This window comes from Felis catus, chromosome A2, assembly GCF_018350175.1.
Source record: "Felis catus isolate Fca126 chromosome A2, F.catus_Fca126_mat1.0, whole genome shotgun sequence".
Lineage (NCBI taxonomy): Eukaryota > Metazoa > Chordata > Mammalia > Carnivora > Felidae > Felis > Felis catus.
The window spans coordinates 145,916,057-145,931,086 of NC_058369.1; positions in this window are offsets into that span (position 1 = coordinate 145,916,057).

Sequence of the window (15,030 nt, forward strand, 5' to 3'; positions counted from 1 at the left end):
TCCCCAGGGAGCCAGCCCTGAATATATAGAAATGGCCTAACCAGACCCCTGATCACACCTCCAGGTCTCTGCCCATCCATCTGTCACTGCTTCGACAACATGACACAGATGCCCAAGGACGGACGGCCTGCCCTCATCCCGCTCTCAGTGATGTGTGGAAGGGAAGGAGACCCTCCCTCGAGGTCTCAGAGCCCACCCTGAATGGAAGAGCTGGGTGAGGGTACCTAAGCCCAAATGTTCCCTCCTTCCTCCCACCCCCAACACCCTCACTTTGGGCGGGACCTCAAGCCCTCTTGGTAAAACCCCCAAAGGCCGGAGGACAGCTTCCCAGCTGACTCAGAGACCTGTGACCTCAGGGAGATGCAGGGAAACACCGAGTGTCACTTCCAGCTGCATCCGCCCTCTGCCACTGCCCGGCACTGGGGGGGCACCCCCCATCCGGGGCCCGGAGTCCCTCCCTCCCCCCCCCCCCCCCGGAGGTCAGCAAGTCCAGCGCGGCGTGGTCCCTCCATCGGAGGCTGGCTGCAGAGTTGCCCGCTGAGCCCTCGCACCATAGTTGGCAAGTCTAGAACCACCGGATCCCATTACTTCACCAGTGTGAGTTCTACCATTGCCAAAAACGGTGGGAGGTGAGCTGCGGCAGCAGCGGGCAGGCCGGGGAGCTGAGGAGGCTGCAGAGGCCGCTGCCTATGCTGAAGAAGAGACGGGAGAGTTAGCATGGTCCGTGGTCCAGAACGGTGGAGGGAGGCACCCCCCCACACCCACGCGAGAGAACAAGGTCACGTCCTTCGGTCCTTCCGGCTGGCTCCTCAGCTGCCCCCGGGCAGCACCCCTGCACCGGGACTGTGCAGGCAGGGAGGGAGGGAGGGAACACAGGGGCAGCAGTTATCAGCTCCTGGGACCCAGCTCAGGACCGGGCCTGTCCCCACCCACTCTCAGGGGAACCCTAGAGGGCACCTCCACTCCACGTGGTCCTCTGCCAGGACTCCAGGGGAGAGATAGCTCAAGTGGGCCATGCTCTGCTGCCTACTGAGCACTGCACTCCAAGTCACTGTCTCATTCGATCCAGGGAGACACGACCCCCAAGTCATTCTCACCACCTGGCCCACCCCACAGGGAGGAAGGCAGTTTCTGTACCTGATACTCTTGGGTATCAAGCCCCGGAGAGGCAAACCGCTTGCTGTGGTCTCTTCCCTGGGGATGGTGGGCTGACCCCTGGGCTAGTGCCATTCCTCTAGGCCCAGCAGCCTGTGGGCCCACTGACATCACTCACCTTGGCCAGTCAGTGGCAGAAATGAGCCAAGCCAAAACCTGTGGAACATCCCATCCACGCAGCATCCTCCTGACCATGAAACCCACCATATACACTCATGCCCTACCTGCCCATGCCTACACCCCCGGGGGGTTGGCCTCAATCTTATCCCCCAAAGCGCCGCCTCCCCAGGCCTCAGGAAACTTACCCCAAGGAGAGCACACTTCTGTGCCCCACATTCCCTAGGTGCAGAGGCCCTTTCCTAAGGGGTGTTTGAAGCCACCTAAGGTCACCCCAAGTCTTCAGCCAGCAAGCAGTCCCAGCCCTTTAAGGCTTGGAAGGGTCCGTTTGTCTCAAGTCCCCTGGGCAGTAAGACCCAATCACAAGAGGACCCCTTTCCCAACCAGAAGCCCAAGCTGGAAAAGCAACTGCCAGGAGACAGCGGCCACTGTTCCTTCTGGGGTAGAGAGAGGCCCCTGGGAAGATGGAGTAGAAGATCCAAGATGCAGGCAGAGGCCATCCTCAGGCTCCCGCAGGGTGGTGGGGGGGAGGGACAGCTGCAGCCCCTGGGGAGCGCCGGCGGGCACGCGTGTGGGGAGAGACTCTTCCGCGGAGAGAAATCAGCTTGGTGCTGAAGGTTCACAGAACTGGGCAAGGTTCAGACTGTGGGGGTGCGCGGGCCTGTTTGGGAAACACCTGCAGGAACTGGGTTCTTGGTCCCGGGGTTTTCCCCGGGGGCTGGTGACGAGGCCAGGAAGCTCCTCCAGCATAGGTGGGAAGGGCGGGTCCCTTGTCCCCACCCCCTGCGGTGGCTGGAGCACCGGGCTGGGTGGACACCTCGGGGAGGGAGCCTCCTCGCTGCAGCAGCCAGGCTTCGCTGGCCCCCCCGCCCTCGATCAATGGAGCTGGATCGCATTTCGAGGAGCGGAGCCGAGCCCAGGCTGGGACCGGGATAATGGCTGGGATTGAATAAGCAAATGGAGCAGAGGGGGAGGGGTGGGGAGTCTGGAAAATCCACTTCACAGTCCCTCCAGGGGCTGCCATCTCCAGAAGCCCCAAGCACCAGAGACAAGCAGGGGCCCTGCATGGGGGAGGCCTCTGGACACCCTGGACTGGCTGCTGTTGAAAAGCACCAAAAAATCAGCAAAGTGCTTCCCACTCTGACAAGAAAATGCTTTCAGCTGCAGCGGGAGGGACTTCAGTCAGACTACAGGAATCCCTGTGGGGCACAGGGCATTGGATAGATCAAACATCTCCATAACCGAGCTGCCTGTTGAGTGGGTAAAACCTTCTGCTTATTTCCCCGGAGAGACACAAAGGAGGATTCAGGCCCAGGGTACAGGGTGGTGAGGAACAAAGGCTGGAGGGGTAGGAGGAGGGGAAGGAAGGCGTCCCTCCCCAACTGCCAGGAAATTGGCCCCTGGGGAGGAAAGCTGGCTACAGGGGTCCCAGTCTGGCGTAGTCGCTATTGGGGGCGAACTCACCACCCAGGCCAGGAGCTGGGGCCTGGTCTGGGACCGTCTATATTACGAGGTGAAACTAAGTCAGGGCCTGAGGTCTTTCCCCTGGAGCACTGGAGCTGGGCCCCAGAGACAGCCAGGCATGGAGGCTGGCCGCAGGGACAGAACTGGCTCCTCTACACCCCCGACTGGCACCTGTGACTCAGGGCTCAGCAAAGGCACCCACCTGCGCAGGTGTTGAGATGCAGAAGCAAAGCCACAGGAAGAATGGAGCCCAGCTGCAGACCACCCAGGGGGTGAGGGGCAGCTGCTCGATTCTCAGGCTGGAAGGGCTAGGCAGGAAGGTACAGAAATGTGGCCGGACATTTCCCAAGTTCCAGGGATGCTCTAGAAACTATCATGCCCAGGGGCCTTCCAACTCCCCTTGCTGGGCTTTGTGTCCACCCCACCCCCAGGGGTCACTCTGATGGACACCCTTCTTCCCTGCCCCTCTCATCTGTGGCATGGAGCCCTGGAGGGAAGCTGTCAGGCAGGTCGGCCATTTTAGCCCTGAGGAGAGAGGGCCTGAGCAGAGACCGGATGAGCCAGGCCCTGTAGGGAGAATGGGCCATCAGAGGAGAGATCCAAGCTTCAGGGGCTGAAGTCTCCTTCTTAGGATAAATAGCAAATAATTAGCATCCCTCCTTTTTCCTCAGCACTTAAAAGAGCTTCTGCACAGGGACACCGTCACCTCATCCAGGAGGGACTCCTGATGAGGGAGCTCTTCCCTATTTGACACACAGGGAACCAACATAGAGAAACGGCCTGACTCCTTCCTCCAAGACAGTCCGTCCCTAGGGCCCTAGGCAGGAGGGGTTGGTAGCTCCTCGAATCCCACCATCCTCCAACTGACAGCCTCAACCACACACTACCCTCCCTCCCCACCCCAGGCCTGAGGCTCACTCCCTAAGGAGAAACAGCTCCATCAGGAGCTGGGGCCAATGACTTCAGCCCCCAGCTGGTCAGTATCCCAGGCCACCCGGCTGGCCTCTTGCTGAGTGCGCAGGTCAGTGGGGCCTCACACCGGGACAGCCTGGCTGTGTCCAGGCCCCTCAACCTCAATAGGTTGTCTGCAACATCCGAACCCAGGCCTGTGGGTTCAGAGCTGAGACGCCTCCAAGCACTGGGGGCCAGGAGTGCCCAAAGCACAAAACCAATGAAGCTGACCCCACACAAGTTGTGGCTGGTGACTAAAAAGCAACACTGGCCTAGCCCGACTCCTCACCGACTGACCTCTTCGGCCAGGCCGTTCCTCTCAGAAAGGTCTAGAAGATGACTGAAAAAATGTCCACACCCCACAGGGCCGTGGTGGGGAACCGAGGAGATGACATTATGTGATGTGGCCCGTGCAGGTTCCACGACCACAGCCCAAGTCCGTAGACCCAGGGGGTCGCATGCCGGTGTGTGGTACGTGAAGGAGACCACTGGCCCCTGCCCCAGAACCTGCCAGGAGCAGGGCCTGAACAACACATTCCAACTCCAAGCCCACCAAGCACCCTGTTCCCAGTGCCACTCCATGGCAGGCTCCGTCCCCAGAGAACAGCCCCCATGAAACACCGCGCCTGACCTCGAGGACGCCCCCACCGCCAGGAGCTGTCTCCCTCAGTTCCTGCAGCAGAAGGCCAGGCCCTGTGCTGCCAGCCAAGGTCTCACCCCGAGGGTGTGCCGGGAGCCGAGCTGGGCCTTCCCGATCCATGGCATCACCCGGGCTGGCCCTACAGATGGTGACCGCCCCCCCTCCACTGCTGCAGGCGGCCCCATCTGCTGGCCCAGCTCGGATTGCCCGACTTGCAGCTCGGCTGTGGCCCGAGGCAGTGTAAGGCGATCTGGCTGCCCACGGGGCTGCAGCTCTCGCAGCAGCTGAGCCAGATGGGCCAGGGAGTGGCGACGAGACGCTGGGGCCCCGGACACAAGACGCAGGGGAGGCGAACGCGGCTGCGGCGTCCCGCTTTTCCCATATTGGCACTGCACATGATTGCTCAGAGCGGAGAGACACAAGCAAAAATGTGCTAGTGCCAAAATCGGCCAAGCAGACTGGAAGTGGTGCAGGCCCCGTGGGGACACGCTGAAGGGGGCATCCCTGCACCTACCACCCCCCACCGAAAGCAACCCGTTTCCGACGTCCAGGCCCCCCGCGGGGCCCGAGGGGGTGAAGAGTGCTCCCGGGACGCTCGCGGATCTGTCTCTGCTCTGTTTATGGCCCTTCGGTAATTCACTGACCGAGACTGTTCACAGTGAATTCTACCAGTGCCATACACAGAACAGGAGTCGCGCTCTCCGGCCTGCTGACCCTGCAGAGAGACTCCCGCGCCCCACCCCCCGCCCCAACCCTGGGCAGAAGGGCCAGCCTCCCACCAACGGCTCAGCAGCCCTCCTCACCCCACACCTTCACAAGCTTGACACGCCTTGTCTTAGCCCCAAATGACCTTCCGAGGAAGCAGTGACAGTGGAGGAGGGCTGAACACTCACAGCTTGGGAGAGGGTGGGGCGAGATGTCCACGTCCTCGGGGTGTTTCCTGTTTCCTGTCTCAACCTGAACGCCCACCCAGTCCCTCCACCCTCACCCAGCCCACCCTTGCTCAGGTTGGGGCTGGAGGAAAATCCAGTTCAGAATAGCAGACAGCCGGCCAGATCCTCCTCTCTGCCCCATCACACCAGGTCTCAAGGGGGCAGTGGCCAGCGGGACATCCAAAGTGCCTCCCCTGACCTCTGAGCACGGAACCCTCCTGTTCCAAGATGTCTTGGTCTGAACCATCCTCCAGCCCCCAGCCCGCGTGGTGGCAGAAAAAGAGCCCCGGGGACAAACCAAACCTGCCGCTCCCCCCCCCCCCCCGGGGGGACTCCCATCCTAAACCAGACCAGATCCTGAACTGCCCTGGTTGGGCACCTCTGCCGCCGGCCTGTGGCCAGGACGGGAGGGCAGGTGGGCAGAAGTCTGTTGGCCAAGGGGGCAGCATGGAGGGAGCTGGAGGCACAGCTGCTCTCCAGCAGTGGGAGCAGCTTCTGGCTGGCACGGAGGGGACTGCAGAGGGAAGCAGAGGTGAGGGAGGCGAGGGAGGGGCCGGGAAGGTTGCATCAGTGGTTGCCAGAGTGGCTGCCTCAAGAGAAGTCACTGTGGCAGCTCCTGCCTCTGGTGCCGGGCGCCCTGGGGAAGGAGAGGAGGGAAGGGGAGAAAGCGTCGGCCTCAGAGGAGCTGGCGTCCAGGCAGGAGGGCTGGGGACTCTGCAGAGTGGCAGTCTCAGTCTGCTCCAGCCCCAAGCAGGGACCAGGGGGCGGAGTGGCTAGCAAAGCAGCCTGGAGGGGCCAGAGAGGGAGTCCCCTGGCCCAGAAACCGTCGAAACCCCTTGGTGATGCTTCTCCCAGCGACCTCAGGGCTGCTAGGAGCCGCGCTGCCTCCTATGAGCACCTATACTAAATCCTCATCCACTCTGACCCTGGGACGCCAATGACTGAGCCCAAATCACTGCTCAACGCTCCCCTTCCCCCAGGCCCCCGGGGCTCCTCACCCTGCTTTTCAACACAGGCCTACCGCTGGCCTCTGGTCTCCAGCTCGCTGGGATGGAGGTCTTCGAAAGTCACTCCCTGGCGCTCCACCCCAGTTTTTTCCCCCCACTACGTCGGTGCACTCAGCTACGATCTCTCCTACCCTGGGGGAGGGGGTGGGAGGTAGGTGGGAACGTTGGTGCCGACTGTGGGTCACGTGGAGGTAGTTATCAAAAGAGCTCAGGGTGTAACCGGCAGACTCACCCAAGGGGCCCCTGAAATGCAGATTAGTGGGCCACTCAGAAATCTGCATCTTAAAAGGTACCCAGGCAATTCTGCCACAGGGGATGCCGACCTTTGCGGAAGGTCTGGGAACTCTTTCCTGAGGCCACCACTCTAGACCATCAGAAGCCTAACCCCAGGGTACTTAAACAACCCTAAATTCTTTCTTCTTTCTCTCTCTGGGGAGAGAGGGGCAGGGAGAGGCGGATGTTGGGGGGAGACTAGCCTGGCACCAGGCAACCAAGGAGCAGGCAGAGGACAGCAGTTAGGGACCCTGCTCGCTCGCCCCGGTACGGGAAATGAAAGGTAAAGACAGCGGCGGCCGGCCTCGGGGGTTGTGCGGGCTCCTGATTGTGGCATCCGTGGAGACACTCGGTCTGTTTTCCTCATCTCTGCAGCTGACTCGGGTCTCTGTAAGCAGAGAATAGCTTAAAGGCCAAATCCCCTTCCAGCTTCCAGTTGGAGTGGCAAAGCTGGGCCAGGCTCCTCCCCTGCGCCTGCCTCGCCCCTGCTAAGCCCAATGCGGCAGTGCCGCAGTGCTGGGGCGGCGCCATACCCGCCGCCCCAGCCTCCGGGGTCAACCCCTAGAGCCCTGCGGTACCTCTCTGCTCTCCGCCGGGGCAGGCTCAGGCCTGGATCCTAAGGGAGCACGGGCTCCCTGCTCTCCTGAAATGAGGGCCAAGGGGAGCTGGGAGGGTATAAGCAGCGAAAAGCCTCATTTGAAGGGTCAAAAGGGAGCACTGAGGCCTGTAGTTCAAGGTGACTCCTCAGAGCAACATCCTCCGTCACGGTGGGGAGAAGGGGGTAACGTGACCCAGCCCTGACCTTGAGATCCAAAGGCACAGAAATCCACTTCTGGGAGTGGGAAGATGAGGATGAGGTCTGGCAGCAGGCGGGTCCCTGCTCCCACCCTGGCCAGGGGGAGATGGGGAGATACTGACAAAGAAAAGAACTCCAGAGCTGCTGTGTCCTCATGGGGACCTGACCTGTGGGCCAGGTGAGAAGGCTGCTGACATTAAAGCCCCCCAAGCGTCCACAGAATACCTGAGGGTCTCACACTGTGTGTAGCCTATACACTCTACAAGGTCGCTGGAGACCTCGCCGTCAGCCCCACCCTCCAGAACTCAGCTAGGTTCATCTTCAGACACCTCCCTGGTTCCTGCTTCCTCTAGAGGTTTCCCTCCTCAGGGCACAGAGCAGGGCCCAGGCTCCCTTCCAAATTCTAACAGCTCCCAGGAGGAGAGGGTCACTGGGACACAATGCCATGACTACTCCAAGATCGTGGGTCTTGGGCCATCAGAAGACCCCCTACAGCTCTGCACTGGACGTGCACAAAACGATTCCGGAGTCGCGAATCCGAGGGGCACCACCCGCCGCCAGCCCGGGGCCTCGTCCCTCTGGTCTCCAACGAATGCCCCCAGGCCCAAGAGGCTAGAGGCTGGGCACAGCTGGGGCCCTCGGACATGCCCAGGGCCCAGTGCGTGCCCTTCTGTCTCCCCAGAGGGCCCAGGGAAGAGACCCAAAGCTGCTTTCGTTGCAACCCGGGTCGCCAGAGCTCCCACCTTTAATGCGGGCGGCTGGAGCTGTGCGAGCTCACGCCAGGAGCCACTGCGCCGGTTTAACCCGACTGGTAGGAGTAAAGAAATAAACGAAATTGTCACATTCGTTACCCCAGCATTCTTTCTCCTTTGCATAAGGTCGATTCCAGAGGCTCCCCGACTCCCCCAGGAGCGGGCCAAGGCCTCAAGTACACGAAGGGGCAGCCATGATTGGTCAAGAAATCAGCAGCTAGGCTGCAGCTCAGAAGCCGGGATCCGAACCCACAGCCTCCTGGCGCGCTGGCCTGTCTCAGCTGAGATGTGGGGCCACGTTCCTTTGGGTGAGCTCGGTCCGCGATCAGGACAGATTTCTGGGAAGGCTCAATCTCTGCTCGGAGACCGGACGACTCGGAGCCCGCTGGGCTCACTGCGGGGAGGTGGTGCACACCGGGTGGAGCCCAGTGACCCCGCCAGAGGGCCAGGGGCACAGCGCAGACATCAGCCACCTGGCCCCCAGGAGGAAAATCGGGCTTTTAATCCTCTAGAGCTTTACGAAACCCCGACAGAACGCAGGGAGGCTCCGTCCTCACCTAACGAATGGGGGTGGGGAGGTTGATTAGGGCACCGCCGGCTCCCGGCTCCTAATCGCTCTGAGCCTGTATTAGCGCCCCCAGCCCCCAGCGGGTACGTCTATACACAGGGTAGGGATGCCAGGGCTGGGGGAAGGGACAGCGAATGGCTGAGCTTAGAGGGCTCGGCGGAACCGGGCGACCCCTGACTCCGAGGCGGCGCCCTCACGGCCCAGTTGCCAGGATGCGCGCACGGGTGAGGGACCCGGCACGCCGTCCAGCTGCCGACCCCGAGGCAGAGCTCTGGGGCCTCGGGTGCTCGATAGCTCTAACAAGGATATGGGGATAGGCGCAGGGCGGCTGGGTGTCTCGGCCGCGTGCTCCAAGGCTCCCAGGATGGGTGGCTCCGAAGCAGAGGCGAGCTGGAGGTCTGAGACTACGTTTCCCTAGAGACTGGGCGGGGCCGTCCTGGGGCCACAGAAATGGTAACGACCCATCGAGAAGCCCGGAGAGGGGGCTGGAGAAACTAGCTCTGGGAGCAGGAACTCTCCCCCAGCCCAGATCGGCGCCTGCCTCCCAGCCCTGCGTTTCCACCTGAGCCCACCAGGGCGGCGAAACGCCGACGCGACCCCTGATCGGTTCCCCAGGGAGGTGCTTGGGCCAGCACCGATACGCACCTCGCCAAACACAATCCGCACCCAAACCGCGCGGCCGCCGCGGGCCCGGGTCGCAGCGGGGTGTGGGGGGGGGGGCGCACAGGCCGACCCCACCGGGGGACCCAGGACCACGGAACCGCGTGCGCACCTCTGCCGGAAGGCGCGGGAGAGTAGGGAGGCCGCACTGCAGCGTCATCCCCGAAGGCCAGCCGCCCGCCCAAACCGGGTTCTAGGACTGCTCGCCCCGGGGCGCCCGCCTCCACCTTCTCTTCCTCGCGGGCGCTGGCCCTACCCGGCCCCGCCCCGGACACTCACCTGCGCCGGCTCCGGGCTGGGCGCACCGCCGCCTCCCAGCTCCAGCTCCGTGCGGAGTCCACATGGGAAAAACAAGATAAAAAGGGCCCTGGTTCGGAGCGGGCCAGATGGACGGAACCTGGGGCGCAGGCGGGCCGAGGGCGGCGCCCCTAACCTCCACAGCGCTACGCGGGAGGAGGCGGCGCCCGAGCGCGGAGTCCGGCGGGGGAACAAAGAGGAGCCGGGATGGGGCCGCGCGCTTCCTGGGTGTCGGGTGACAGGTCTGCTGGGGGAGGCCCCGGCCCTGCCACCTGAGGAGGAGCCGCCTCCGCGCGGCAGGCGGGGCCGGGCCGGAGAGACACAGGGGCCCCGAAGGCCGAGGGAAAGGGTGAGCCGGACGCCCCGGATTGCGCGGCGGGAGAGAGGCCCGCCGGCTCCGGCGCAGAGGTGTAGGGACTCGACGGGAGCGCAGAGATAATGACTCTGGGAGGGTTTACCGCCCCCTGGGCCCCGCCCGCCCCCCGCGCTGCGCTATTGGTTCAGGTGCCTTGAGGCGGGGAGGGGCAGGGGGCGGGCCGGGGATGATTCACCTTGAATGTGGCTCGGGTTGGTGCACAGCGCAGGGCACGCCCGACCGGGACTGCGGAGACTCTGGGAGCCCCGCCTGCTTGCCCAACCCGGCCGGCTCTGGCCCCAAGGGGTCTCGCCGCCCGCCTTCTACCCCTGCCTCCTGCCCTCAGGCTAGGGTGCCGCAGGCCAAGGTGCGCCCCGACGCCCTGCTACCCCGATGCCCTCTAAGCCCGGAGCTAGCCGAGGTGTGTGTAGAGTAGCGTGCTTGGAAATATGACCCTGTGCTGGGGGAGGGGAAGTGCATTTGGAGCTGGGACGCCCTGTGGGGCCACTGGACGGATCTCCGCAGTCTCCCCGGCAGAAAGGTGCGCAAGTCTGACCTGTGTCAGCGGGCCCACCCGGACCCAGGGCTGCAGGGCTGGAGCGGGGACGAGGAGGCTCCCCTCTACCTCCTCACCCACCTAGCTTGCCCAGCTCTGCGGCCTCACAGGTGTCTGGCCACTGCGCCGCGGGAACAAAGGCTGCCTGTCCCGGAAGGGGGAGGGGGAGAGGAGACGCCCCCAGACCCGTTCTCATCTCCCTTTCTTCCCCCAACCCCTCTCCTGCTGCAGTGGCTCCCCCGGGAGGGGGCGGGGCGGGCCTAGGTTGGCGCGCAGACGCTGATTAGATACTTCTCTGCGGTCCTTTGCTCCGATACCATTCGGAGCATTCCGAGGGGCGGGGCAGGGGCTAGGAGACAACCAGGCTGTTAGCGTTGAGGTGGCCTCTTCCTACTTCCCCAGCATCCTCAGCACCCCAGCGCCTCCGCCCTCTCCCTCTGCTTTGGGCGCCCTTCCCAGTCCCAGCCCCTCCTGGCCTCCCCAGACGGCAACCACAGTTCAAAACCAGATTAAAATAAAACGTTAATCCGTCCTCCTCCCTTTTAGCTCCTATTTTCCCTTTTGAACCTCGCAGGTCTGGCGGCTGAGATGCCCCTAAAAAGGAGGGTGCTTAGCCAATGCCCCCCACCAAATCTAAAACTCTCTTGTATTAAAATTGAAGACCGTTAGCACGCTCTTCTGGGATCCAGCGAAGGCAGAAAGTAGGCAGTGGTGATGCGGCGGCAGGGTCCATAGTCCCCACTACCCCAGGCCCTGCCCAGCAGGGAGGGGCCGAGAGTTGAGGTGCGGATACAAACCGTTAAATAGGTCCGACTCCTGGGCGGGGCCTGCTCAAACCCTGCTTGTCTCAGCTAGGGGAAGAGGCCAGATCCCCCCACCCGAGGCAGCCCGCCCGGGCGAGTCGCGGGGCTTCGGTGTCCTTCTTAAAGAATAGCCCGAGATGAGGCGTGGTGAGCCAGGACCCGGACGGGGGAGATCTGGAGCAAAGCGCGGGGCCCAATGGGCCAAAGGAGGGGCGGGGGGTCGTTCCACGTTAACCCCTCCCCGGCCGGCACGCATTCCCCTGCCTGGCCGAGTCGTCCTGAACTTCCCTGGCTCTGCCCCCAGCCGCGCCCTACCTGCTCCCCGACAGCCATGGGATGCTGGGTGGTAGGGGCGCGGTGTGGCAGGAACCGCAAAACCAGAGGGCTGGCAAGGCCGGCTGCGAGTGGCCCCCGCGGCCTGTCGCGCCCTCTTTATAGCGCGCGCCCCGCCCCCCGGGCCCGGCGCGCCCCACCCGGGCCCATTCACCTGCTGTTGAGAACCAGACACCGCTCAACGCAAAGCGAGCCACCCGGCAGCGCGGTCCGGCGGTCGGGGCTGGCGGGGCGGGGGCGCCGCCGAGACGGATCCAGTTTCCACCTTTTCTTAAATGCGCTGCTGAAAACTGAGACGGCCCCGGCCTCAGGAGCCAACGTTGCTTTCTCCTCCCGTGGGTCCCCGCGCACCCCAAGGCCCCCAACCCCACTCCGGGAGGGCGCGTGAAACTGCACCCTCAGGGGCCTCATACATATTTTAGGGAGCAGGACAGGCCGGTAACTGGAGCCAGACCCGGCCGGTGAGGGGGTGGCCCCCGGGGACCCGATACCGTGTATCCCTTTCGGCCCCGGGGCACAGGCAGGGGAGGAGGTGGCACCGGACGACCTCGGGTCCTCACTTTGCTGCCCTGTCCTACGTACCCTGTGCCCTCCCTCAGCAGGTCGAACGCTTGTCTGCCCGGCGGCGGCATCCTCCTCCTTCTAGAGAGACCTTTTCCGCCTCTGCACCAACATCCCACTCTGCCCAGGACGCGTAGGTTTGGGTTCCTCGACGCTCGGGGTCAGGCTTAGGAAGGACCCCTAAACCTGGGCTACTCCAGTCTGGAAGACGGCCCCCCTCCCTCGTCCCTGGACACAGTCCTTTCTTGCTCCTGGTGTTTTGGCCTGTCTCTGGCCAACTTAGTCCTTTCCCGCCCCCTGGCCCACTCTGCTTCCCTAACCTCGCCCTCTCCTTGGCGGTCCCCGTTGTGCTGAAGATGTTGAGCGAAGAGCTCATCAACTCTCAGTCTCCCCTCCCTTCTCCCTCTGCGGGGCAGGCTGTCTGGGATGCAGCCTCCTTCCCTCACCTAGACCCTCCCGGGCAGCGGCGGTTCTGCCTGCCGCCTCGCTCAGATTGGTCCGCACCCCACGCTGACCCGGGTTCTAGGTCCACAGTGTGCGTGAACGAGCATTCCCTAGTGAGACGGAGTCCCAGGTTCGGGTCCTCCCGCGCACCAGTTAACCAATAGCGCGATCTCCAGCCATTCACTTCAGAATCTCAGAGCCTCAGTTTCCCCATTTGCAAAATGGGTATAATGACTCCCACCTCTCAGGAGGATAAAGAAAATGCACCTGTGGGCACGCACGTACTTCGTGACCCGTAGATCTATGCAAACTACGGAACCGTCGCGGACCGTGTGCGCCAGCCTGCGCGAAGCCTTCCAATGCAGGTCCCCTGCGGACGGATCCAGGATTCTTAGTGCTGCCCCTCGAGTTGTCGCCACTATCACCCCACGCCCCGCCGGCGCCTCGTGCTTGGGGCTCCGGTCCGCTGGGGGAAGCCGAAGTACTTTCTGTTGTGGGCCAGGCCCGGCCCTCAGATCCCGGGCCTTTGTTCTAGACTCTAAATGTGCGTTGGCCGACCCTTGCAGGTGTATTTCGAAAAACAACGAATCCCCCATCTTTCGAGAAACAGTGCGTGTGTGCGTCTGTGCGTTTTTGTTCAGCGGCGCGCTGTCTCTGTACCATTTTCAAAGGGTCCCGACACCCCGAGATTTAGCTCCCTGGTGCAGGGGGCCGCGAATGCAGGGGTTGATAGGGAAAGAACGAGAAAAACAGAGGCACAGACAAATGAAAGGCGATCCTGTCATAGGAATCTGCTCGGCTGTTAAAACCACTGAGGAAATTATATAGGGTCCGTAATATGTCCTGGGAAATGTCCTGGCCCTTAGGTGAAAAGCGCAAATGACACACGGGTTTCTGTTTGTGTAAAAATATAAGTTGGGGGGGGCAGTATCTAGGCGTCAGGTTTTCTCCCACGGGCCACCCAAGACACGAACAGGGGTGGCTTCCGTGTGGGAGAATTGGGGGGCAGGGGAATTTCTCTTTGCTGTATGTCTTTCTGGACTGTTTGAGTTTATTTACCATATGCGCGTATTAAATTTTCAGTTAAAAAAAGAAACTGCATAAATTGTTTTTTTTTAAAAATCTGATTCCGGACGCTGAAGCCTGAAGGAGTCGAATCAGAGAGGGTGAGCCAGAGGCTAACCCAGAGATCTTGCGCTGTGGCGAAGGGCAAGGAGTGGTTTGGGGTGGGGGGTGCCAAGGGCCCACGGCTCCCGGTGGCTTGGGTCCGTGCAAGGACCATCCGGGAGGGAAGCAAGCTTCCGTGGCCCCTGCGTCTGTGCAACATTCTGTCTCCTACCTCCCCCCACCCGGTGACACTCCGGCTGAGTTTGGCTCTGGCCAAAGCTGAGACTTGAGCGCCACCCCAGAGATGTCATCGGAGAGGATGGCTGGTGAGGTGCTCAGGGCGTGGGAGTTGAGTCTAGCCTCCGCTTCTTCCTCCGTAGAAGAAAACGGAGAACGCCCGTGCACTTCGTTCTGGAGGGCAGAGACAGGAAACGGGCCCATGGCCCCCGGAAAGAAGTACTGTCCACCAGGGCTCAGCCGGGGTTCCCTCCAGAGCTAGAAACCTACCATCCTCACCCCCACTTAGGGCCCCAGCAAGGCAGCCCCCACCTTCTGGCGCCCATGGGCATGGAGCCCAGGTCCGAGCCCCAAGGCCTGGGAATGACTTCAGGGCTGCAGGGCTCCAAGCCGGGAGGCTCTAAGGAGAGATTGTGCCTGCAGTTGGTGGGGTAGGCGTTTGGCAGCCTTCAGCAGATTATCCAGAGGTCGGTGACCCGATACGGTTTTGGCCACGGTCCAAGTGTCTTTCACTTTCTGTCCAAATCGGAATTTAGCTGAATAATTCAGCCGCCAACCAGGCAAATGCTTTTGTTTTGGGATGCTTTAGAGAGTTAAGATTTGTCTCAAATTAGAATAATCTAACACGTATTTGTTGGGCACCTGCCTGACGTTTCCGAGCCTCCATTTCTTCACTGGAAAATTGGGAGCTTACCCAAGTCAGAGAGGACTGTTTGGGGAATCGAGTAACGAAATGTTTTTGCAAGCGCTTTGGAAACAGCAAAACGTTTCTCCAGGGGACGGTTCTTTTTAGCCCCGCAGTCACCACGCAAATCCAAGTCGGCAGCCTGTGTTGAATGAGGACGTACAGCTCCCGCAGGGGCAAAGAACAGTCTTTTTACCTGCGTGCAGGCGGCCGCAGAGCAGACGATGCGTTCTGTTCGGGGGCGTTGTGTCCCTTCTCCCTCGCTCCTAGCCGGTGGCATCTCTCAGTGAGCACCCCACGGTGCCTTGAGGACGCCCCCTCGACGTCGTGCATCCTG